Genomic DNA, 25,500 nt, shown 5'->3' with positions numbered 1-25,500 from the left:
TGTTTGAGACAGAGTCTTGCTCTGTTGCCCAGGCTGGAGTGCTGTGGTGTGATCTCGGCTCACTGCAACCTCTACTTCCTGGGTTCAAGCCATTATCCTGCCTCAGCCTCCTGAGTAGCTGGGACTACAGGCGCATGCCACCGTGCCTGGCTAATTTTTGTATTTTTAGTAGATATGGGATTTTACCGTGTTGGCCAGGATGGTCTCAATCTCCTGACCTCATGATCCGCCCGCCTCGGCCTCCCGAAGTGCTGGGATTACAGGCGTGAGCCACCGCGCCTGGCCTCTTGAAAGAAGAAATTCACTTCTTATTCAATTCTGTTTTGTAAAAGCAACATCAGGGAGTTGGGTAGGGTGAGAACAGAATCAGTCTAATATCTCAAAACCTTGTGATTTTATACTTGTAGGACTATACAGTGGGAGGAAGCATTTGGTTCAGGTCAACATTTCTTGAATATTTACTCAGTGATTTGAACTCCCTGCCCACTCAAGGAGTCTGGATTATCTTATAGCTCGTATCTTAGTAATAGTTAATGTAATTTGAGGTAAGAGAGCAAACTGAATGTTTATTCTCTTCTTCTTGGTTAGAAAAAATACACTAAGAAATTCATTCCTCATTTTCATGAAGTCTATCATTTAACTATTGATCTTTGAATACATCCAAATAGTGTTTCTTAAAAATAGAGGTATTATAACTATATAAATGATACACACTCTATTAGAACCATATAGAATTCTTAGAGAACTATTATAATAGAAAGGAGAGTGAGGAGAGACCTTCCTAGGAAGATCTTAAGGAAGTTAAGCTGTTGGAAATCTGTTAGGAAGGAAGGAAGGTTGGAAAAAGGAAGGAAGAAAAGAAGGAAGGAAAGAAAGAAACAAGGAAGGAAAGATCAAACTGTTTATTGAGGAAGGGAAAAGAGAAGTGAGAGAATGGCATAGGAGCTCATTTGAAGTTGGGAAATGTTGAGTCGTGAGAATAAATTTTCACCTGGGTACATTAAGGATGAAGAAGGATCTTGAAAGTTTTAAGCTTTTTAACTTTAAAGCTTTTTCTGTTCTCACCCTACCCAACTCCCTGATGTTGCTTTTACAAAACAGAATTGAGTAACAAGCTTTTGATTTGAACTTTGAATGCAAGTAGTTCTAACTGGGATGGAGCAGGCAGAAGGTAAGAGTTTGAATTTTTCCAATCTGACCACTTTTTACTATCTTACAATTTTCTAAACATTATTCTTTACTTTTTCCTCTTCTTTGTCACTAATATTAATAGTTTAAAATTCTCAGGGAATAACTCTGTCCAGAAGAGCAAGCCAAATAGCTTGTTTTAATCATTCCCTAACAGGTAGAACTGTAGGAAAGAGGATGAGGACTATGTGATTTTTGTCTTGGGAATCCCCACCTGAGGGCTAATTTTCAAAGATATTGGAAAATTTTTGCTTTCAAAGATTAAAAATTCTTGAGCAAAGCTGTTCTTAATTATGAGCTGTAAGAACTATTAATATAAACATGTACCCCAATTGTTTAGCATTCAACTTTTCTAGGTGTGAACTCAGCAGTGCTAGTCATTCACTTGCAATGTATCACTTAGACATTCTTGTCAAACTTCTTTCAAAGTTATTCAGCAACTAACACAACATTTAAGCCCAGAATTTTTATCTTTGCATATTGGGATTTTAGAAGGTTTATTTAGAGGTGCACTGATATATCAAAGAACATAATGAAGACAATGAGTAGAAGACAGATGAGTAGTTCAGAAATTCAATGGCGTGAATAGACTTGGCTTTGTTTTTCTAGTTTGCTCCTTTAAATTTTAGATTTCTCCCTAAAAAGATGTAAGTTTGGCTGTGCTGTGGCTCACGCCTGTAATCCCAGCACTTTGGGAGGCCGAGGTGGGCAGATCACCTGACGTCGTGAGTTTGAGAGCAGCCTGACCAACATGGAGAAACCCCTGCTCTACTAAAAATATAAAATTAGCTGGGTGTGGTGGCGCGTGCCTGTAATTTCAGCTACGAGGGAGGCTGAGGCAAGAGAATCACTTGAACCCAGGAGGTGAAGGTTGCAGTGAGCCTAGATCGCACCATTGCACTCCAGTCTGGGGAACAAGAGTGAGACTCCATCTCAAAAAAAAAAAAAAGATGTAAGTTCATTGGTAATAGTTTCTGTAGCTGAGAATGTTATTTCTTAGGTGCTATTTTTTAAACCAGAACGATTTTGTGTCAAGTTGTATTTTATAGTGAGTTATTGATGAAAAGCCTGATGCTATGAGTAATATATCCACTTAACATTTTTACTATGCTATGCAAAATGAATAGACTCACAAGAAGTGTAGTTGAGAACATTTCATGTGGGAGAGAGGCAAGGACTAGGTGCCATGCCTGGTATCTTTAATACACTATTGTTTGCAAGGCATCGCACACCATCTATTTATTAATGCATTTGAAAAACATGTAAAATACATGTCATTTGCAAAGTAATTTGCTACAAGTTGTAAAGGATATAAAAATAGACATACTGTCGGCAGAGAGCTTATGATCTAGCAGGAAGAGTAAGGACATTTCATAAATCACTAAACAAAAGTTAGGAAGTGATGAGAATAAATGAAAGGTTGTAAGTTTTAGAGCAGTAGTTCTAAACATTGGGTACATATTAGAATTTTAAAAATATCCAAGGTGCACCCCTGCCTCAAACCAAATAAATTAGACTTTTTGGGAGTGCACTAAAAATAAGTATTTTTCAGTTCTCAAGTAGTTCTAATGTCCAGTGCGGGTTGAAAACCACCCCCTTAAAGAAGGAGCAAGGACAATTACTTTCAGCTAGGAAAAATTCAGGAATAACTTGAAGCAGTGGCATCTCAATGAATTTTGTAATGGATATTATGGATTGGCCTTCCCAAACTTGGTTTTATCCTTCTTCAAGTTGGAGGGATCAAGGAGCTAAAGGCATTTCCTGGATCTTCTTACAGTGTGTGTTCAGGATGCAGATTTGGCTCGGCTACAAACACATGTGAAAATCTGCAGGTGAATATGAAATGAAAGACATGTTCCTGCTGCTGTTGATGGTGGCAGATTGGCTGGCTGAGATGTGAGTGGTTTTTATCCATTCAGAATGCCAGGGTTCAGTTTTCCTAACTAGTGTTTTGGCTGTGAGAAACAGCTGTGGCAGTACTCGTGGTGGCAGCAGCGAGTTGACCTCTAGGTCACCAGCAGAATGGATGTGGAAGCAGGCAAAGGGCAGTCTCTACCACATTTGGGGTAATTTTAGAAAGACTAACCATAATATTTAATACTCCTATATGTTTCCTGAACATATAGGCTGAGTCCTGTGTCAACTACTGTATGTGGATCTTTTTAAATCTTTGCAATGGTTTCCTGAGGAGGTCTATTATTATTATGCTCATTTGACAGATGAGCAAACCAAAACTTAGGAGGCCAAGATCACTTGGCTGATAAAAATGCTAGGTCTAGTGTGCAAGTCTATACCTTTTGGAAACTGAAGCCCAGGATCTTAGCCAGTGTAAACCTCTCCTTTCCTTGAGATGTGGAGAAGGGCATTTAGATGCAGCAGCAGAACTGGGAAGGGCACTGACACTTGTATATGTGAACACTTGTATATGACACTTGCATGGAAAACAGTAAGTACTGTATTCTAAATGGCTTGCAGAGCATGAGAGGGTAAATATTGGAAGACAAATTTGAAAAGGAAGACTAGGGCAAGGTCATCAATGTCTTAAGTTTCCTGCTAGATTTGAACTTTTTTCCATAGAAAAAATATAATCATTGATGACTTAGAACAGGTAAGTGCCATGTTTTGAGCTGAGACTTATGAGAATTAATTTAGAAACAGTGATAGAAGGGATTAAAGGTAGATATACCATAAACAGGAAATCAATTCGAAACTCATTTTTCAACATGTGGCCTAATCAACAAATGTCATGCCTTCTGTACAAAATGTGATGTTTTTTTGTGTCGGAGGGAAATATGGAGAATCAATGAGCTATTCCTCTTAAGGGAAAATTCATTAAATAAACAAATCATAAGAATAAAATATATTAATCAATTTATATGAACAAGTAATTATATATAATGTATAATGTTAAACACATGTATACATATTAAATTATATTGGTATATATTATATATATAAACAGAGAGTTGCAGAGACTGTGAGATCAAGTGATAGAAGAATACAACCATGTACGAAGTCTTGGAATTCTGAGAAGCCAAAGACTGAGTCTTGTTTAAGGGGTGAGAATGAAGTTGGAAATGAGGAAAGGATGGAAGCATTTGGGGTATTCATGTTGGAGGTAATGATGGCCTGATTTAGAAAAGAGTATTGAGATCATGTGTGGGAGCAAGATGCAGTAGGACTTAAAAAGTGAATGCATTTGGGAGAGAGAGAGAGAGTCGTTCTGAAATTTCATATACGGTTCCTGGTAGAATTAGTATGCCACTAATAGAAGACGGGGGTACAGGAAGAGAAACTAGTTGGAAGACAAGATTAACTCGGGTTTAGTTATATTGAATTTGAGGAACTAAACTAGATAGCCATCAAGCTGTATGTTCAAAATACTAGGCATCAAAATGTCATGTTAGATTAAGAAGTTTAGACTATTTTCCTGGATGAGCTAATTGGTAGTTGAGGAGCTACAATGGTAACTGAAGTTATGAGACTGAATGAGACCATCAAAGAAACCCTAGTGTAGAAAAGTGAAAAAAAAGATAAAATACAAACTCATGGATAAATGCATGCTATGTGATGGGAAAGAGATGAAGCAGATATCGTGAAGGTCACAGTGTTTTCAAAGACAAAAGAAATGAGAACTTCAAGAAGAGAATATATATTAATAACAATTAAGGAAAGTGTCAACAAGAAGGTAAATGATGTCTTCAAAAGAGTAGTTTGGAGACACTAAATTGTCTGATGTCAGATTTCAGAGTTAAAACGTGAGTGACGAGATGCTCATTGCTGACAGCTTAGAAAACTGCATGTTCAAAAACACACGCCTAAGGAATAAAAAACGAACAAAATAAAATGTGTTGCCGAACTGCAAGAAAGTAAGGGAAAATCTCAGAGGCTAAAAATAAAAAGAAAGCAGGAAACTAGAAAGGTTAACACTCTCTAAAGGAGCCATTTGTCCTGAGGATGTCTTCTGAGCCATGATGACCTTGTTATCCAAGTATTTACAGCCTGAACTTATACTAACTGTAAGGTCTAAAACTCTTGGGTTTTAGTTTAAAAGGCTTAGTTTAAAATGAAACACAAGAAAATCCTCTATGAAAGAATGTCCCATCATCCTAGGCCTAAAAATATTCATACATATAAATTTTCATTGAGCATGAATTCACAATTAAAATATTTAAAATAAGAATAAGCAATGAAAACAAGCAGTATAAGTAAAAATCCAGCAAAGAAAATAGTTGGATCACCAACAAAACAATTTCACATGAGAAATAACAGATACAAAATGGAAAATAATGTTTAACATATTTAAAGACATAACAGAGAGCATTATATAGAAAAATTCAGGAGAATAAAAATGACTAGGCAGATTTGCAACAGAACTGATAGAAATAAAAGAGATAAAAACTTATCATTAAATTAAAACAGATTAAAATGCAGATTAGGATCAGTTGAAGGGAAAATTAATAAACTTGGAAATAGAACTAAAGATATACTATAAAATACAATGAAGAAAGAAAAAGAGATAGAAAATATGTCAGTTAAAAAGAAAGTAGAAGATAGAGTAAAAGAATTTGACCTAAGTCTTTACAGAATTTCAAAAGAAGATAATAGAGAAAATGAGAAATATGCAAAGGTTGGAGATAGAATTGAATTTCCAAGAATTAATGACATTAATGTACAGATACAGAAAGTAAAACAAATTTCAGGCATCATAAAAACAAACACATCATAGTAAAGATGTCATATTCCAGAGACAAAGATGATCTTAAAAACATTCAAAGAGAAAAAAAATGTCTAAAACACCAACAATTAGATATGCAGATAACTTCTAAACAGCAACAATAGAAACCAGAAGAAACTGAAATAATGCTAAGAGAAAATAAGTAAACTCTAGACCTGTATACTCAGTGAAGCTGAATTTAAAGAATAGGATGACATAAAAACATATTTAAGTTGACAAAAGCTATGTTTACTACCAAAAAACCCTCACTGAAGGCAATTCTAAAGAATGTGGTTTGAAAAAAAGAAAGAAAAAAAGGAAACTCTCTAACGGAAGGTTTAGGAAAACTGAAGACAAAAAGAAAGAATAAGGAGCAAAGACCTCGACTAGCATGCAGTTACATGAAAATAAACATTGACTGTATGAAAAAGCAATAATAATTTGTGGGGTTCAAAAACACATAATACTACTAATGTACTGGGGAAAATAGCATTTAAGTGAGGAAAGAGTTGATTGTTAATCCTTGTATTGTTGGAAAAGAATACATTAACTGAGTTACATTAAGATTAAGCATTCTCATGTTAAAATTTTAATAATAAGTCATTAGATTTGTTAAATTTTAATGAAAAACTCTAAACATAGAAATAGAAATAAGTAAAACAAAATTATTTCATAGAAAGTACGTAGGAAAAAGAAAACTAGAAAACTGAGACATCACAAAAGAAGAAGATATATGATACATTTTAAACCCAAATCAAACCAAATGGAGTGGTTAAACTTTCTTGGTTGAAAACCAAAATATTCCAAAGATGATCCAAAAGTAACTGTCCACATATGCAACCAATCTGAGTTCAAATCCCAACAAATTCTTGTCAGCTTCAATCAAAGATTAGATGAAAGGGAAATATAGTTTTCTTTAATACTATTTGAAACCAGAGGTTGGCCTAATTTAATATTTTTGTTAACTGCAACTCAGCACAACACTTGACAGAAATTAAAGTTCTGCCCCTTGACCTAGCCATGTGACAAGAAAGGATTGCATCCTCTGGGGTTAAAACAAAATGAAACAAAAATTGTACATGTGTATTTTGTTCCAATGTTTGGCAGGCAAAAAATTATAAGACACCTCAAGAAGTAAATACATACATACATATATATATATATATATAAATTCTAATATTTATTGGATCTTTTTCCAGTTCTTTCGTTTTTCTGCTGAAATCATTTATACATTCACTCATTCTGTTCATTTCCTTCCAAATATTTAACATAAGTATAATAAAGTCCCTGTGGGGGCTTATGTTTAAAAATATTTGTAATAGAGAATTCAATGGATAAGATTATCAGCAGACTGAAACAAGCAAAAGTAAAAATCAGCAACCTTGAAATGAAACAAACTAATGCATAAGGAGAAAATTCACTAAATGAAGATAATAGAAATAATTTTTCCCCAAAATAAAATTGTTGAAAGACTTCCAGTCCAATAATGGTACTCTGTATAATTCAAACCATGAGGCAGCTGTGAACCACTAGAGAAGCTGGAAAAAATATGTACTTAAAAAGTGTACCTTGGAGGCATCAGAGAATTAATATTACAGTGAAGAATAGGCAAAGTCCAAAAGAAGGAGAAAAGCATAGATGAGCTTGGTATTTGCTTTCCACAGAAGAATATGTACATCCAGAAAGATAAAATGAATAGTCTGAGAAGCTGTATGGCACTTCTGACAGTCTTGAAAGGCTAAGGGGACAAAGATTGAGGTCAATGGACCTTCCATGTAGCAGGCCCAGTAAGCTTATCATTGTGTAGGTGATATTTCCAAAGAGCTATGCCCTTGGAGTAACGTAAATTAGAAGTAAACTAGTATTTCAGAGACAGAAGCCCAGCTTTGAATTACCTCAGTTTCTAAAATTATATTAAGATAACCTTGGAATTCTGGTATCCCTAGGTGAACACCAGAATAAATACACATCCTGTCTGAAGGAAGAAAACATCATCTTAGGCCTCAATTACTTCTACACCAATGTCTAGCACTAAACAAAAATGACCATGTTCAGAAGAAGACAAGGGAATATAAAGAATAGAAACATACATGCAGGAAGCCATAGATTTTGGAGTTATAAGACAGAACATAAAACTATCCTTAATATGTTCAAGGGGGTAAATGAAATAAGGAGCAAAAATTTTGCAGAGAATTAAAAACAATGAAAAACAATGAAATGTAAATTATAGTACAGAAATATACAATGATTTAAATTAGGGACATAATGGGAAATTTTAGAAAAGATTGTATGAAATGAAAAAGATGATAAAATAGAAAATAAAATTAAGCATGATGATAAAAGGTATGAAAAGTACAATTAAGAAAGTAAGAAACATAGGTGATAGAATGAGAATGAGAAAAGAGAAAAATATACAAGTTGTATTTGAAGAAACAATGGCCCGTCTTCCAAAACTGACAAAATACATGCCCCAAATTTTAAAAACCAAGAAAACATGAACCTCAACTGACCTGAAAAACATCAGGGTACAACTACTAAAAACAAAAGACAAATAACATATCAAAAGTAGATTATAAAATGTTGCGGGAAGTCAGGGACCCCGAATGGAGGGACTGGCTGAAGCCATGGTGGAAGAACATAAATTGTGAAGATTTCATGGACATTTATTAGATCCCCAAATTAATACTTTTATAATTTCTTATGCCTGTCTTTACTGCAATCTCTAAACATATATTGTGAAGATTTCATGGACACTTACCACTTCCCCAGTCAATACCCCTGTGATTTCCTATGCCTGTTTTCACTTTAATCTCTTAATCCTGTCATCTCGTAAGCTGAGGAGGATGTATGTTGCCTCAGGACCCTGTGATGATTACATTAACTGCACAAATTGTAGAGCATGTGTGTTTGAACAATATGAAATCTGGGCACCTTGAAATAAGAACAGGATAACAGCAATGTTCAAGGGAATAAGAGAGATAACCTTAAACTCTGACCGCCAGTGAGCCAGGCGGAACAGAGCCATATTTCTCTTCTTTGAAAAGCAAATGGGAGAAATATCGCTGAATTCTTTTTCTCAGCAAGGAACATCCCTGAGAAAGAGAATGTGCCCCTGAGGGCGGGCCTCTAAAATGGCCCCCTTGGGTGTGGCCATCTTCTATGGTCAAGACTGTAGGGATGAAATAAGCCCCAGTCTCCCATAGTGCTCCCAGGCTTATTAGGCCGAGAAAATTCCCGCCTAATAAATTTTGGACAGACAGGTTGCTCTCAAACCCTGTCTCTTGATAAGATGTTATCAATGACAGTGGTGCCCGAAACTTCATTAGCAATTTAAATTTTGCCCCGGTCCTGTGGTCCTGTGATCTCGCCCTGCCTCCGTTTGCCTTGTGATATTCTATTACCTTGTGAAGTACCTGATCTCTGTGACCCACACCCTATTTGTACACTCCCTCCCCATTGAAAATCCCTAATAAAAACTTGCTGGTTTTACAGCTCAGGGGGCATCACGGAACCTATCGACATGTGATGTCTCCCCCAGATGCCCAGCTTAAAAATTTCTCTCTTTTGTTCTCTGTCCCTTTATTTCTCAAACCGGCTGAGGCTTAGGGAAAATAGAAAAGCACCTACATGAAATATCGGGGGTGAATTTCCCCCAATATCTGGCTGAATTTCCCCTGATAATAAAATATTACTTTCAGATTAACAACAAATTGAAGATACCTACTTCTCAACAGAAAAAAAAGGAAGCTAGACAATGGAGAGATATATTCAAATTGCTGAAAAAAATTAGCAGCCAACCTAGAAGTCTATGCCCAGGTAAAAGATCTTTTGACAATGAAGGTAAAAGCATTTTCAGGCCATCAGAAACTAAATTTATTAATCATCCACCCACGTTAAAATAAATACCAAAGAGTGTTCTTTGGGCAAAAGTACACATTGGAGATCACAGGTGCAGAAAAGAGTAGGGAAAAAATGAAAACCGTAAACATGTAGATGAATCTATGTAAATCTGACTATGTACAACAACCCTGTGTCAAAGAATTAGAAAATTTAGGTAAAATGGAAAAATCTAAAATAAATAAAACTATTAAAATTGACACAAGACGAAATAAAAAATTATGACAACTATTAGATAAGTTGAATTTGTAATTAAAAAGGCTACATACAGAGGGAAATAAAGCCAAAGTGGCTTCACCAGAGAATTTTGCCAAGCTTTAAAGAAGAAATAACAGCAATCTCACACAAACTAAATCAAGTAAGTACAAACAGAGAACATGCTCTGGTAAATTTTGAACTCATTAACACTTTGGTATCAAAATCTAAAATCATTATGAGAAAGGAAAACTATAGGTCCATAATACTTCTGACAATAAATACAAAACCCAAACCCAAATAACAAGCAACTAAATCCAGTGATATATGAAGAGATTAGCATATCGTGATCAAGTTGATTTCATTTTAGGAATGCCAAGTTCAGTTTAAAATTCAAGAGAATCACTGTGTTTCAATAATTTTACGAAGTAAAAGTGAAAGCTGTAAAATTACCTCAGCAGCTGCAGAAAAGGCATTTGATAAAATCTTACTTCAATTTATGATTAAAAACTCTTAACAAACTAAAAATGAAAGAAACTTCTTCAATGTGGTTTAAAAAAACCTATAGCGAACACTATACTTAATGGTAAATGTTGATAGCTTTTACTCAGATTATAAATAGGAAAAGAATACCCACAGTCACCACTTCTATTCAGCTTTGTACTGGAAGCCATAGATTTTGCAGTAAGGTGAGGGAAAAAAGTACAAGAGTTAAAAGGAAACAAACTCATTTTTTGCTGATGATTTAATTGTGGAGAAAATCAAAAAAATTCTATAATACCTGATTAGAATTTACAAGTTAGTTATTAGAGTTGCTCAATAAAATGTCTATACATAAAAATCAATTGTATTCCTATTTAACAATAACAAACAGAAAGTGAAATGAAAAAAAATCATTTATGATATTTAAATTCCCTGAAAAACCTAATAAGAATGTATGAGATCTCTACATAGAAAATTATAAAACTTTGAAAGAATAAACAGAAAACCAAAATAAATACATGGGAGGAAAATAGCATGCTCTTAGACTTGAAGACTTACTATTGTGAAGGTATTATTTCCCCTTCATTTGCCCTATAGATGCAAAATAAAATTCCATCAGGTTATTTTTGTTACAAGCTAATTCCATAACTTATAAAGAAATGCAGAGGGCCAGGAACAGTGTAATCACCTTTGAACAAGAACAAGATTGGAAGACTTGCTAAGTCAGATATCAAGACATTATAAAGCTACTATAGTGGATGGTATGGTATAAACACAGGATTAAATACTTAGATCACCAGAACAGAATAGAGAGCTCAAAAGCGAATCTATACATATATAACACATGACCTAAAGGACAGTGAGGAATAACGAAGAATAGGAATGGTCTTTTTAGTAAATGGTGTTGGGTCAATTGTATTTATTTCCATATGAAAAAGAATGAAACTAGATTACTACTTCACATGACATATAAAGATTATTTCCAGGTGAACCATAGATCTCAGTGTTAGGACAAAGCAATAATCCTTTGAGAATATAAGAGAATGTCATTATAAACTTGTAATGCGAAAGGTTTCAGAAATAAGCCAGAAAATGTGCTGGCCATGTAGAGAAAATTTAATACACTAGACTAAATTAAACTTAAGAACTTCTGTTTCTCAAAAAACACAAATAAGAGTAAAGAGAGAGCCAAAGAATGTATTGCAATTCATTAATTAACAAAGAAGTCATATCCAAAATATGTGAAGAAGTCCTACGAATCAATAAGAAAAAAAATGGACCACCCAATAAAAGTACAAAAGACTTGAACAGATACACAGAGGAGGATAACCAGCTGGCTAATAAACGTGAAAATGTTCTCAACTTCATTAACAACCACTGAAAGATAATTTAGCAAGTTCCTTGATACAAGGTCAGTGTAAAAATATCAGCAAAATTCCTACACATCAGAAATACAATGTTAAAAAAATACAATATTCAAAAGCAATGGAAATTGTACTTGTCTTAAATGTAACAAGATGTATCTGAAACTTTAATATAGTGGAAGAATTTGTTGTAAACAATATAAGAACTTGTCATCATTAAGGCAGTGTAGTATTGAAACAGGATAAACCAAAGACCAATGGAGGAGAAGAGAGAATCAAATCAGATCTATGCATATATGAAAATGTGATATGTCAAAAATGGTAGTTTAGAGGGGGAAATAATTATTTAAGAAATGATACAGAAATAATTGGTTATTTACATGGGAAAAATTAAATTGAGTCCATACTTCATACCATACTCAAAACAATTCCATCATCAATATGAAAGGCAAGTCTTTAAAATATGGAAGTAAATTTCTATGATCTTATGATCATATGTTAGGAAAATTTTTAAAAAAAATATGAAAAACACAAACCATAAATGAAAAGGTTGTTAGTTTTTTTTAAAAGAATTGCTCATTAAGAGACACAATTTAAAGAGTGAAAAGACAAGCCACAATATAACAGATGATATTTGCCACAAAAGTAACTGAAAGAGAGTTAGAATACAAAATATATAAAACATTCCTGTGAATCAATAAGTGAATTAAAAACAAGCTAATGGAGACTGTTTTTCCATTAGCTTTTTTTAAATTCACTTATTGTGAGCAAATATTTTCTTTTGTAACTGGAAAATATTTATTTTAAAGAAAACACAACCTACTCTTAATCAGTGAAATTTAAATAGATCTGTTCAACAAACCAAAATAAACTGCATTTATACTCACAAAATATGAAAAGAATGCTGACAATATCAAATGTTGGTGAGGATAAAGAAGTAACGGGAGGCCAGGCGCAGTGGCTGATGCCTGTAATCCCAGCACTTGGGAGGTTGAGGCAGGTGGATCACCTGAGGTCAGGACCAGCCTGACCAACATGGTGAAACCCCGTCTCTACTGAAAATACAAAATTAGCCAGGCATGGTGGTGCATGCCTGTAATCCCAGCCACTTGGGAGGCTGAGGCAGGAGAATTGCTTGAACCTGGGAGGTGGAGGTTGCAGTGAGCCGAGATTGTGCCATCGCACTCCAGCCTGGGCAATAGAGTGAGACTTCGTCTCAAAAAAAAAAGAAAGAAAGAAATAACAGGAACTCTTACATGTTGAAAATAAGAATGCAAAAATGAATGGATAAAATCACTTTGAAAAACAATTTTTCATTACATTGTAAAATTGAACATATACCTTTCATGTAACTCAACAATTTCACCCCTAAGTGTGTAAATTTGAGAGAAACTTTCAGCGATGATGTGGAACAATGCTCACAGCCATGGAGTATATACTAGCCATAGCAAAAAAGTCTGAACGTCCATCAAGGGAAAAATGGATAAATAAGTAGATGTGTGGTCACACAACATATTGTCATATGGCCACAAAAACAGATGACTTACAGGTACCCTCCTTAATGCAGAAGAACTTTACAATATTGAGTAAACAAGCAAGTTGTAGAGAGTAAATATACCAGAATGACATTTATATAAAGTTTAGAACAGCCAAAGTTTATTATTAGGAATTATGAATATGTGCTGTTATTTTTAAAAAGCATAGTGATGATTAACAAAAAATTCAGGGTGCAATATAAGATTATCTAATTTTCATAGTTATTAAAATAAATTGGGATGTTGCACAACGGGTTTCAAATATAAAGGGGATGTTTTCTTTGTTAAGCCAATTTGTTATTTCTTACAGTTTGTGTATATGTTATGAATACTCTTTTCTATATAAGGAGACTTCAAAAAGTTAATAGAAATGGAATTAAGAGATAAAATTTAAAAATATAAATTTTATTTCTCAACATAAGCTCCATCAAGTTTGACACTTTTGTAAGTGATGATATCAGCCATATAATCCATTCCTAAAGAACTGAGGATCCTGGGAATTTAACCATGTCAATGTAGTCTTTTTACATAAGTAACTGAAGAAAAATAGGTGCCCTTTAAGGACTTTTTTAAGATTAGGAAACAAAAAGAAGTCAGAAGGAACCAAGTCGGGACCATAAAATGGTTGCCTAATAATTTTCCATAGAAATTCTCACAAAATTGCTCTTGTTTGATGAGAGAAATGAGCAGGGGCATTGTGAAGAACTCTCTGGTGAAGTTTTCTTGTGCGTTTTTCAGCTAAAGCTTTGGCTAACTTTCTCCAAACACGCTGATAATAAGCAGATGTTATTGTTCTTTGGCCCTCCAGAAAGTCAACAAGCAAAATGCCCTGAGCATCCCAAAAATCTGTTGCCATGACCTTTGCTCTTGAATGTTCTCCCTTGGCTTTGACTGGACCACTTCCGTCTCTTGGAGGCCATTCCTTTGATTGTGCTTTGTCTTCAGGATCGGACTGGCAAAGCCGTGTTTCATCTCTTGTCACAGTTCTTCAAATAAATGCTTCAAGATCTTGATCTCACTTGTCTAAAATTTCCATTGAAAGCTCTACTCTTGTCTGCAGCTGATCTGTGCAATAGTTTTGGCACACAAGTGTTAAGTTTGCTCATCTTATTTTTTTTTAGTCAGAATTGTGTAAGCTGAACCAATTGAGATGTCTATGGTGTTGGCTATTGTTTCTGCTGTCAATTGTCAGTCCTCTCCAATTAGGGCACAAAGGATTAATTTTTTCCTTGCAAATTTATGTGAATGGTTTGCTGCTGCAGGCTTCATTTTAACATCATCTCATCCCTTCTTAAGACAAGTTATCCATTTGTAAACTGCTAATTTCTTTGGGGCATTGTCCCTATTATCTTTCCATAAAGTATAAATTATTTCACCTTTCTTCCTCCCAAGCTTCACTGTAAATTTGATGTTTGCTCATGCTTCAATTTTAGAAGAATTTCTGTTGCTCTGATAGAGACTCCTCAAACTGATGTCTTATCCTTCTTGTTGCCTCAAACTAGATCCTTTTCAGACATGTTATAACAAATTAGTATGAGTTTATTTCAGTGTAAAAAATTTTTAAACACATGCTTAGTTTTTAAATAATGTGTATTTTCCATGAACTATTTGAAGTCCTCTCACAGATTCAATGTTTTTTAAAAAACGAGTGGATCATGAATAAGTAATAGTATGTATTAAACCAGCCTTTATATTTCTACATCCATTTGGATTATTTTTAATAAAACAAGAAAGGGCTTTGTGTGCTCATAGTGGTCATGGAAGTTGTGCTCACGAAGAGCTGGGATGCTTGTGAACTGAGCAGATGAGTGAATTGTGAGGAAGACCATTGTAGATGCAACAGAGGGAAGAGGAAGACAATGAAGTTATTTCTTTTTTTTCCTTTCTTCCCTCTCCCCTCTCATTTCTCTTCCCGTTCTCAATACTCAGCTACCATGGAACTGTGCAAGGCAAGAATATGTTTACAATATGCACAAGTTTCAGTTAACACAGCATTGTGCAAATAAATATGCTACTTATATGTGTCTTATTACTTTCCTGCTATAGATTACATGTTTTTAAAGAGGGCTTTTACTTTCTTATGGTAAAGTTGAAGTGCATTAGAATATAATTACGGTCTTCTGGTTTCCAATAACGACTCTCTGTTCATGTGTTTTTGAGGAATTTTACTTTCGTGCTATAATTTCAGGGAGGTGAATTACCATAAATTCTTATTCTAAATACCAATTACAAGTTACTGCATTGATTTGATTGCAGCTTTTTGTTCCCCATGGAGATAGGTAATACCATATAAAATAATCACATTGATATGTGTCTTAAAATACAGGATATACAGTAGGGTTTTTTTTTAAGATTACTTTTTTCTCTAATATATGATCTGTAAATTTTTCTAAATAAATGCAAATAGCACCATAATTATTACTTTTGCATATAAGCAAAAGTGCACTGCCCTTTAATGTAAAGTCTGCTGGGCTTTCTGGTTTAAGTTTCATCTGGTGATTCAAAGTAGTTTTACCTGTATAAATATATCTATGCTCAGCTGGGATTGCCGCATGGCTATCCCAATTGCCTATTCAGGTCTTTATTTGATTCTGTAAAGTAGATTTTTTCTTTTTTCTTTAGGGAAATACTTGGAAGAATTTAAATTTAAATGATGTAAAGAATATTAAAATGCTCTTGGGAAGACCTAATGCAAACTGTTGAAGTCTTTGAAACTTGTGTGATTGACATACAAAACTTGAATAGAGACAGAAACTGGATGAAGAATCTAGGTTTAATCTACAATTAACTGGATTTACCTGTGGTCATTTTCTTGTTCAGGGTTTTAATTTGAATCATTGCTCTTAAGGGCAAAAGGTGACTGATGGGCAGTCAGTAGGATTTTCGAAGCCCGACTGAGCAAGGTATACTGCTCTATTCTCTACAAAGGGTTGCTGAAAACATCTGCAGTGCATAGTTAGACAATACACCTAGTCTCCTAAGGCAAATGTTTCATTCTCTTTTCCTCCCTACACTCCCCACACATTTATGGGTTACCACATCGTATTGATTCTACCTCAGAAGCATTATTTAAATATTAGTTTAGGCTTTCCTCACATATCTGGTGGACCATATTGGCTTACATTGAACTGAAAATATTACATATTTCTTTATTTAGAGGAACTAAGCACATGTCTACTACATGACTTTGTTCTCTAATGATAAATTCAATTTTCCTGGAGAATTCCAGAACATCCTCCATGATGCTTGATAAAAATCTCGCTCAGCCTCATCTGATCATCTTTCTCTGGTGAAAAACTTCCAGCAGCTCTTCTTCAACTATAAAATCTAAACTCAACTACTTAGCATAGAGATCTTTGATTATCTTCTCATTTCTACTTGTCTCACTATCTCCAGCCCTTTCCCCACCCCAGACTTTCCAACACACACACACACACACACACACACACACATATCCCACCTGTGCTTCAGCCACTTCCAGTGTCTCCCTATTCCTCAAATACACTCTGTTCCATTATGCGTTTCAGTTGTCACACATGACTCCTCTTCTATTTCTAATGTACTTCTCTTTGCTCCCCATCTACCTCATCCATCCAACCTGATGATTATCCTCATCGGTCAAGGTCCAGTGAAAAATCCTTCTCTCTGTAGCATTTTCATATATTTCAGGGCAGAGTGGTTGTTCTCATTAGTTCATATTTATGTCTGTCTTTCTTTTGCCACATTTTGTAACAGTTGTTTTGTCCTATGTATGTCTTTCTCACACCACTATTAGCTCCTCAAGGCTAAGGATGCTGCTTACTTTATCTCTGTATCTCAGGAGGTGTAGCATGATCTCAGTAAATGTTTTAGGACTGAATAACTGAACAAATAGAAACTTCTTGTTCTCTAAGAACTTGGAATCCAAAACAAGCACTAATGAAAACACATATACAAAAAGAATTCTATGAATAGAATAAAGGATAAAAACTTGAATATAAAACAGTTAAGAATTTGCATGTTATATATTTACTTGAATTGTGAATTAATTCATATCTGTTACACGTATAGCAAATATGTCAAAGGACGGAGCATAACAGCTAGGGAATAAAAGTTAAAGCCCTAAGGTCCTGCCATGGCAGGGAGAGTTTTTTACTTTTTCTGTGAGGGTGACTGAAGAAGGCAGCCTTTGATATTCAATTGCCCTTTGAATATCAGCCAAGGAAGATATCAAAGAAACAGCAAAAGTAGGTGGTTAATCTGTTGACAAGATTAAAGGGCTTTTCTCTAAACTTCGGGCACCAATGAGCTTCCACTAACAGTTTAAACTGTTCAATCAGATACTTCAGTTCTCTGTTGGGAGCTGCATGAGCCTTTCTGGTCTATGCATAAAACTTTGGAGGCTACCGTATCGTGACAGGACTGCGAAGTCATTGTCCATTGATATCTATGATGTTAACTGAAATGTTGGTGCAATGAGTGGCTGAATTTGACAAAATTTAGGGGAGTTAAATTAGTTATATGAGAAAAATAAATCCTCCACATTTATTATTAGTCTGTGTAAACTAGGCCAGATTGGATACGTGCACATTCTACAGTAGAAAAATTTAAAATTCACATATTTTAAAACTATGAAAAAGTTAGAATAATTAGTAAATAGGCTCTACTTTTAGAATTTCATTTTCTTTTTTTCCACTTGGTTCTGAGGGTCAAGTTGAACAGATCTGTGTGTACTTTCTTATTTGTTTTTTGCTTGAAACCAAAGACATAAATACCAAGAAGAGCATTGGGTTAAAAATCAAAAGCTACAGATTCTCGTGCTGGTTGTTTTAGCCCTAGCGTATAGTTTGTCCACAGTTATGAAAGCCATGTAACTTTTCTGGCCCTTTCTTTACCTCTGAAATGAGAATTATATTAATTGCTTATGATCCCACTCAAGGATCAAGTGAGATGTAAGAATGGAAAAGTCATGGGTAAGTCGGTTGTAGGTGTACTTGACTTGATGGAAAATGTGCAATTAAATTATAACTGTAATTTGCATTTTGAAGAAGGAGGCTCTTTCCATTCCCCCTCCCAAATGCTACTTAAAAAAACTCAACAAACAATCTTAAAAATAACTTAAGCCATAACTTCAGGCCATCAATCAAAAATAACCTAAAACAAGCATCATAGAATTGTGGTGGAATGTTTGATATTAGTCTCTAGGGACATATTTGCAGGCACAGTTTGTTGGAAGCTGAATGTCTTGTGTGGAAAGGTTGAACACAAATTCTCCAGAGAGCTGATGAACTACTCTCCCATGAAACAAAACAGCTGACTAGAGCTTTCCATTTGGCTAATTTGTTCTATGGACACTAACAAAGAAAAAAAAAAAGTGCTTCATATGGTTTTCTTGGAGAGTTTACATTTAGAATCATGTAATTATGGCAGCTATTACTGAAATAAAAGTAAAATACAGTATATAATAGCATATAACAATATTTTATCAAACATTCTTTAAGAAATAAAAAAGAAGGGCTTTTAAAAAATACGTAGGTTTAATATCATCCTTTTTTTTTCTCACTGGGATATAAGAAAATTTTCAAGACCATGAGAGTATTGCCTTTGAAGATAAAATTGGATTATCTAGGACTCTGTCTATCCAGAGCCCAACCTTCTGCTTTTAAATCTACCGTTAGTCTTGCTTCTGCAATGTTAATTCCAAAGAAACCGCAATCATTTCAGCAGATATAAGTCTGCCCTTCTACTCCCTTCAGACCTGCTCTGTTATTCATTTTAAAGATGTTCTGGAAGAGCAAATATAGTTGCTGGGTTGCCTCAGGGTCTCCTCAAAGGCTTGTTTGAGGATCTGATTTAGTGACAAGGTTTAGTATAGGTAAGGACAAGACTAAAAATACAATTTATCTAAAAGTATTTAGCATAGGCTCAGCTCATGGTTGGGGCAGGGTGTTTCTTGTATATGAATCCTCAAATCAACACTGTTTCCTGGAGATTGAGTCTGTAGATGGATGCTATAGATCTAATATAAATCAGCAAGTATTCCCCTCCACCTCTTCATGCTCCTTGGAAAATTCAACAAGTATTCTATAACATTTTTTTAAGACTATTAATTGTGCCAGGGTTTTTAAAAAATGTTTTACTTTCATTTGCTTTTCTATTTGGAGATCACCTTCATTATCCTCTGAATTCTGGTAGCTGTTTTCAGCAGTGCAGAGAGGGCCCCTCATTGATTCCCCTACTTAACACCGTTTCTACCAGCTTTCACTTGCCATTTGATGGGGAAGTTCTTCCTGTTGCATGAAATGGCAAGTGCAAGCTTATCTAGTAAGAAGTATAATCTGCCACTGCAGAAACTAAGTCTCCTGAGGAAGGACGAAACCTGTAACACAGGCCCCATCTGTAACACACATTGATCAGCTGAATAACTCCCACAGGGCCAGGTATTTAGGTGGCATAAGATAACATAAACATTTTGCCATGGTCTGGAAGTGTGTGTTTTATCAGAAAGGAAAAACTATGGCTTTTGTATCTTTCATTTTCCATTCATGTGTTTAATATCATGATTTATGAAAAGATTGTAAATTGGTTACTATGAAGCCAAGATGGCTATTTTATTTTCCTAGATGTTACAAATTTTAATTTCTGTAAATAATGAGTGATGAGAAAAATAAATCCTTATTCAATTAAGTCACCTTAAATGGAGGACAAATATATTGAATTTAATTCAATGGCTTCAGGGAAAGTTCAGTTAATAACCCTGGATCCAGGAATTTAGAGGAACTCTGCAGAGTGCTCCAGTCACCACAGCTAGTCAGTTCATCTTGACCCTATATAATGTTGAAAAATTTATACTCCCTAAAATATGGGAGAATCAAGAAATTATTTTCTATGATTTTCTTTAAAACAAATATGTTTTCAAATATAAGTAATAAACAGTTTCTCTTCTAGTAGTACATGGGTAGTATTGGAAGCTGTCCAGTAAAATGAAGAGTGTACTTTATTTGGAAGGTGGCCAATACAAAATGATAGATGTGGTTATATATTCTTTATCTAATAGAGCCTATAAAGCAGTTTTAAAAAATCTATGATTTACCTAAATAGCAACTCGAGTTAAACAAATTAGTTAGGAAGAACTTTCAGCTATTCAACTAAGAGCAACAAATAAGATTTCAAAATCAATCACATAATTCTTTTCTGAGATTATGCCAAGACTAACCATATAATATATTGGCTTTCATTTATCCTGGCATTAATGTATATTATAGATTCTATTGGTTTATGACCTCCTTAAAATGCATAAAACATAGTGATAAAAGGAGAGTTCATTTCTGGGTCTTTTTAAAGAACAGCCTGTCAACATGTTCTGTTCTACTTCTGGCTTAAACCTTTTTCAATTCTGAGGTTCATAAGGGCACATTTATAAGTTGTATTATTATGATATGTTTAATGAAAGCTCTTTGTGTTTCTATTAGATACTTTTTATATTCTACCTTCTCATATAAATGTTATGGAGCTTGTTGTATCCCTTCTAACTGAATCGTAAACTCATTGAGAGCAACCATTATATCTTACTCGTTTCTATACTTCAATTAGAGCCAAGCAGTAGCCATTGTATACTGGGTGATCTCTAAAAAGGTCTTGGATAAAACTGATGATAACTTGTAAAGGATTTCTACTTAATTGAAAGTGATGATGGCTCAAGGCCAAGAAAACATGCTGCAGCATGAGGTAGAACTTTCTTTTGGGAGACATCATTATGATTCCATAGTAACTACAAGCAGTCTAGGTAAGGGTGTGGTAAGCATCCTTTCTTTGATTTACAGGGAGAAGTCTCCAGATATATTCAGTTTCTTTTCCTTTGAACTGGTGGGCCAAGTTGAAGGATACAAGTATCCTATCTCTTTGCAAGTCTACCAGCAGTTTTACTGGTGGATGTCTCTTTAAACCTTTTTATTCCTTTTTCAGAAATAGTGGTCCCTATAGACTTTAGACTCTTAGTGAGTCTGCAGAAGGCTGGGGAGGGAAGGGCTAGACTTTGATAACAGGAGTCCTATCTGTCCTTTTACAGACCTGGGGAGACCTCAACCCCAGACACTTCTGTAGAGCCCAGCAGCCTGTCACTAAGAGTTTGTCACAAAGCATAATGTATCCCTTGTCATATACATGAAGTTTCAAATTTACCTCCCAATTCTTAACTACCAGTTGACAATTTTCATGACTTTTTGGGCATAGGTCACAGTAACAGTTTATAAAACCACTCCATTATTAGCATTGTATTAGGCATTATGACAATATCAAAATACAAACATGGTAAATGGCAGAATCATGACATTTATAATCTACCTTGGATGGTCGTATGTTGGAAATTATATCCATACATGGTACCTTAGAGCAAGTTAGATAGTACATATTGAAATGTCTTTAAAACTATTGTGAATTATACAAATGCCAACATTATTGACACAATGTATAGGAAATGATAGCTAGAATATTTTATTAAATTTGTTGTATATATAATTTGTTATCATAATGGTACTGTAACATTTGGTACTGATCAAAATCAAACATGCCTTCCTATCAACTGACATCAAAAGTAAAAATACCAAGAGACATTCTTGAAGAAACTGTATGAAACAGTATGATAAAGAGACAATTGAGGAAGGTAGCAAAATTCATTTTTTCATGATGCAGAATTAGTACCTTTGGAATTTTGTACCAAATGAATGAGTTGCCTATTTCAAATGTTAATTAAAATCTTCATAAGAAGACTGAACTTATTCCACTTGAGTCTCCTGTTCTTTATCATAGAATTCAAGAACTAGAAGAAAAGGTTAGTTTCAAGTCCTCATTTTACAGATTTGAAAACTAAGCTCCAAAGAAAGTACTAATACAGCCAGTCTCTCTTTTCAGAAAAATTAGAAAAAATGAAATACATCTACAAAATGAAATTTCGCAAATACTTAGTAGAAAATACCCACATAACTAATCCAAATCAATTTTTATTTTATTTTTATTTATTTATTTATTTTTTGAGACAGGGTCTCACTCTGTGGCTGAGGCTGAAGTGCAGTGGCACAATCTCGGCTCACTGCAACTTCCGCCTCCCAGGTTCAAGCGATTCTTGTGTCTCAGCCTCCGGAGTAGCTGGGACTACAGGCGCACGCCACTATACCTGGCTTATTTTTGTATTTTTTGTAGAGATGGGGTTTCGATACGTTGGCTAGGGTAGTCTCGAACTCCTGACCTCAAGTGATTCTCCCACCTCGACCTCCCAAAGTGCTGGGATTATAGGCGTGAGCCACTGTGCGTGGTGCCAAATCAATTTTAACAAGCTTCTTTTTAGACTAGATTGCCAGTTTGCAATGATTGACTTATTTAGGACTACGTTGTTAACAGAAGTAAAAGAGAAGATCAGCCAAAATTAGATGCCAGTTTAGTGACTGATTTAAAGACAACTTACATGTATCGTTTTGGTTATTTTGTACAATTTGTCTCTCAGCTTTGCTCTTTATGACCTTGTTTTCTTAAGAAGAAAAAAAATTAACTTCTACTTTGCAGTAAATTGTGCAATCAGTGAGTCTTTTCTGTAATAGTTTACTATAAATCAAATCTCAATCATTGGAATAAGAATAATGAGAAGGAGAAAGAGGAAAGGAGGGGAAGAGCAGAGAGGAGAATTGTAGGAAAACTCAGAAAAAAGAAATCTCTCATTAGTATGGTGTAAGATATTTAGAGATAAAGCCTCTTAATGCTGCAGTCATTTTGTTATACTTCCTGCACTTCTGATCCAAGTCCATTTTCACAGAACCACTAAATCTAAAAGCTGGGAGGGATTTTTGAAATTCTCTAGTTTCATTTATAATTCTAATCTAACAAATGAGAAAAACTGAGTTCAGAGAGGTGAACTGACTTTTTTTTTTTTTTTTTGAAAGAAGAAGCTGACAAACTAGTAAAAAAGCCTCAACCAGAATTCAAGTTTCCTGGCTTCTCACAGAAGCCATTTGTTTTGTTTTCCACGTAGAAGTTGGTAAAAAGGTAAAAAGCTTGTTTAAAATGACAGCTTTAGTTAGGCTGTAATTTTTCAAAACATAGAAAAAGATGAAAACTTTCTCTCCTTATTTGCATCTATCCTTCTAAGTTTTAATTGTTGACCAAGTAACAGCTTCATAAGCATGACCAGAGAGATTCATTCCATGCCTAAAACCAAGCTGCTTCTAGCTGTACAAAATGAAATAGCTATCTTCAAAAGGAAGTACAAATCCCCTGTAACATTTGGGGCAACTCAAGTTACTATTGGATTACTGTGAAAGTTGGACAGATAAGCCAAAAATCATATTTGGCTTTATTTTCTGCATTCTCATCTGATAAAATGAGGTTAGTGATGTGTGTACATGTGTGGTGTATGGGTGTGTATTTGTGAGAATGTGTGTTGTGTGGGATGTGTGTGTCTGTGTGTATGTATTTGTGAGAATGTGTACTGTGTGTATGTGTGTTGGGGGGGTGTTTGAGTCGGGGTTGAACGGTGGAGGTTGATGTTAACTAGTTTTTCCAATATCTATACCTGAAGCAAAATAATCTGCCTCTTGCCAGAATGTGATTTTAAAAGGTACAAGGCAAAGCTGTGTCCTGTGCTTTGGTGATAACACTAATCAATAATTACAAGCTATTCTTTTGACAGTTTAAAATTTGTTGATGATGTTGGTGGTGGGAGTTGGCCATTTGATATTTAAAGCCAGCTTTAATTTAATTTAATTTTTATCTGTTTTCCCTCTCAGAGATTTAGGCAAAGTTGATTCCCAGCATCCATCAAAGGAAAATGATTATAGCCAAAATACTTGGAGCTTTCACTCAGCAGTTGTACGTTTGAGGCTTTGGAAACACAACATGTTGATCTCAGGTTTTTATGCTAATTCTGTATATAAGGAAATGGGGAAAATCTGTTACCATTCCCTTGGAAACCAAAGTGTTCACAGTATTAGTAGCTAAATATTGGTTACAATTTAGTGTTAATTTTCATTCTAAACATCACTTAATATGTGAATTCTTAAGGCATGCCAATGCATCACACAGAGCAGAGACCTTTCCTGTCCTGTTTAGGGTTGTGTCCGTGGCACCTACAAGACAGCCTGGCACAAATACATGCTGAATGAATGCAGAAAGGAAGAAGTCAGATGTTTGGTTCTAGAATCCTGTCTGTCTTTTTCACTTTAAACAGCTCCCTGAATATATATGGTATCAAACAGCTCCCTGAATATATACACTTTAGTTCTGTAGGTTTCATAAAAAGCTCTTGAGGGCCAACTCTGGGCCATCCATGGTGCTTGGCAGTAAAGTAAAGGTCTTTACCTATGAAAAGCTTATGTGGTGGCCTGGGAGAGGGACATTCAAATATTCTCTTTACTCCGTCACTCTTCTGCAAGATAAGGACCTGGCTGCATGTTCGTGTGGTTCTTGGTACTTTACCACCCACAGTATGCTTTATCTCTGGCTAATTGTGTTTCCTGCTCAACAGAAAAGACAGGGAAGATACTATGTTTGCCAGCAGACTCCTGGTGTCTAGTTTATTACCAGCATATGCTGAAGGCTCAGTAAATATTTGCAGATGGAAGAGAGTGAGAGAAGAATGAGAGAGGTCCTGTGGAAAAGTGTGAAGGTATGCACAGGCTACTCTGGGTATTTTAGGAAGTTTCTGGAAAACTTCAGGTAAAGCTTCTTTAGAGCTGTGCCGTGAAGGTTGAATAAAAGGTAGTCTCAAAGACAAAGTAGGTGGAGGTTCCTAAGCTGAGGGCCGTCCACACAGTTGTGGAGGTAGTGACTTAGCATGATCAGGGGAGTGGTCTGCAAGCTCACAAGCACCACTAGAACTGGAGGGTGGTATCCATACTTGGATAACAAAAAGGTCACATATAAAACTAGTTCTTTTTACATGTCAGAGCTTTAAAAACTTAACTACACATTGCGATGGATTTATTTGGCCCACTGTTTTCTTTTTGGCCAACTAAACACCATACTGAAAAGGTAGATCTATGACGTATCCTGTTAACTAAAAGTCTCTCTTGGTATTTCAACAATTTTCACTGACATCCTAAATTTAAAACAGATCAAGAATTTTTTTTTGAGTTAAAGATCGTAAGAGAGAACT

The 25,500-nt window shown here is 35.0% G+C and overlaps 1 protein-coding gene across 7 annotated transcripts in view; it reads right to left on the bottom strand.

Annotated features, from left to right (window-relative positions):
* The window catches only part of FHL5 (four and a half LIM domains 5), a 60,898-nt gene that overhangs the window by 22,141 nt on the left and 13,257 nt on the right, over nucleotides 1-25,500 (bottom strand). For 3 of the 7 annotated variants that reach the window (XM_055113960.2, XM_055113964.2, XM_055113961.2), the window contains exon 3: nucleotides 187-318. The exons of the other annotated variants lie outside the window; for them this stretch is intronic. The gene's annotated coding sequence lies outside the window, so the exon portion shown is untranslated. The remainder of the gene's footprint in view (nucleotides 1-186; nucleotides 319-25,500) is intronic. 7 annotated transcript variants of the gene reach the window in all.

Source organism: Pan paniscus, chromosome 5 (assembly GCF_029289425.2).
Source record: "Pan paniscus chromosome 5, NHGRI_mPanPan1-v2.0_pri, whole genome shotgun sequence".
Taxonomy (NCBI): Eukaryota; Metazoa; Chordata; class Mammalia; order Primates; family Hominidae; genus Pan; species Pan paniscus.
Note: the sequence above shows the minus strand (reverse complement) of the source record. Positions and strands in the feature narration are given on the sequence as shown.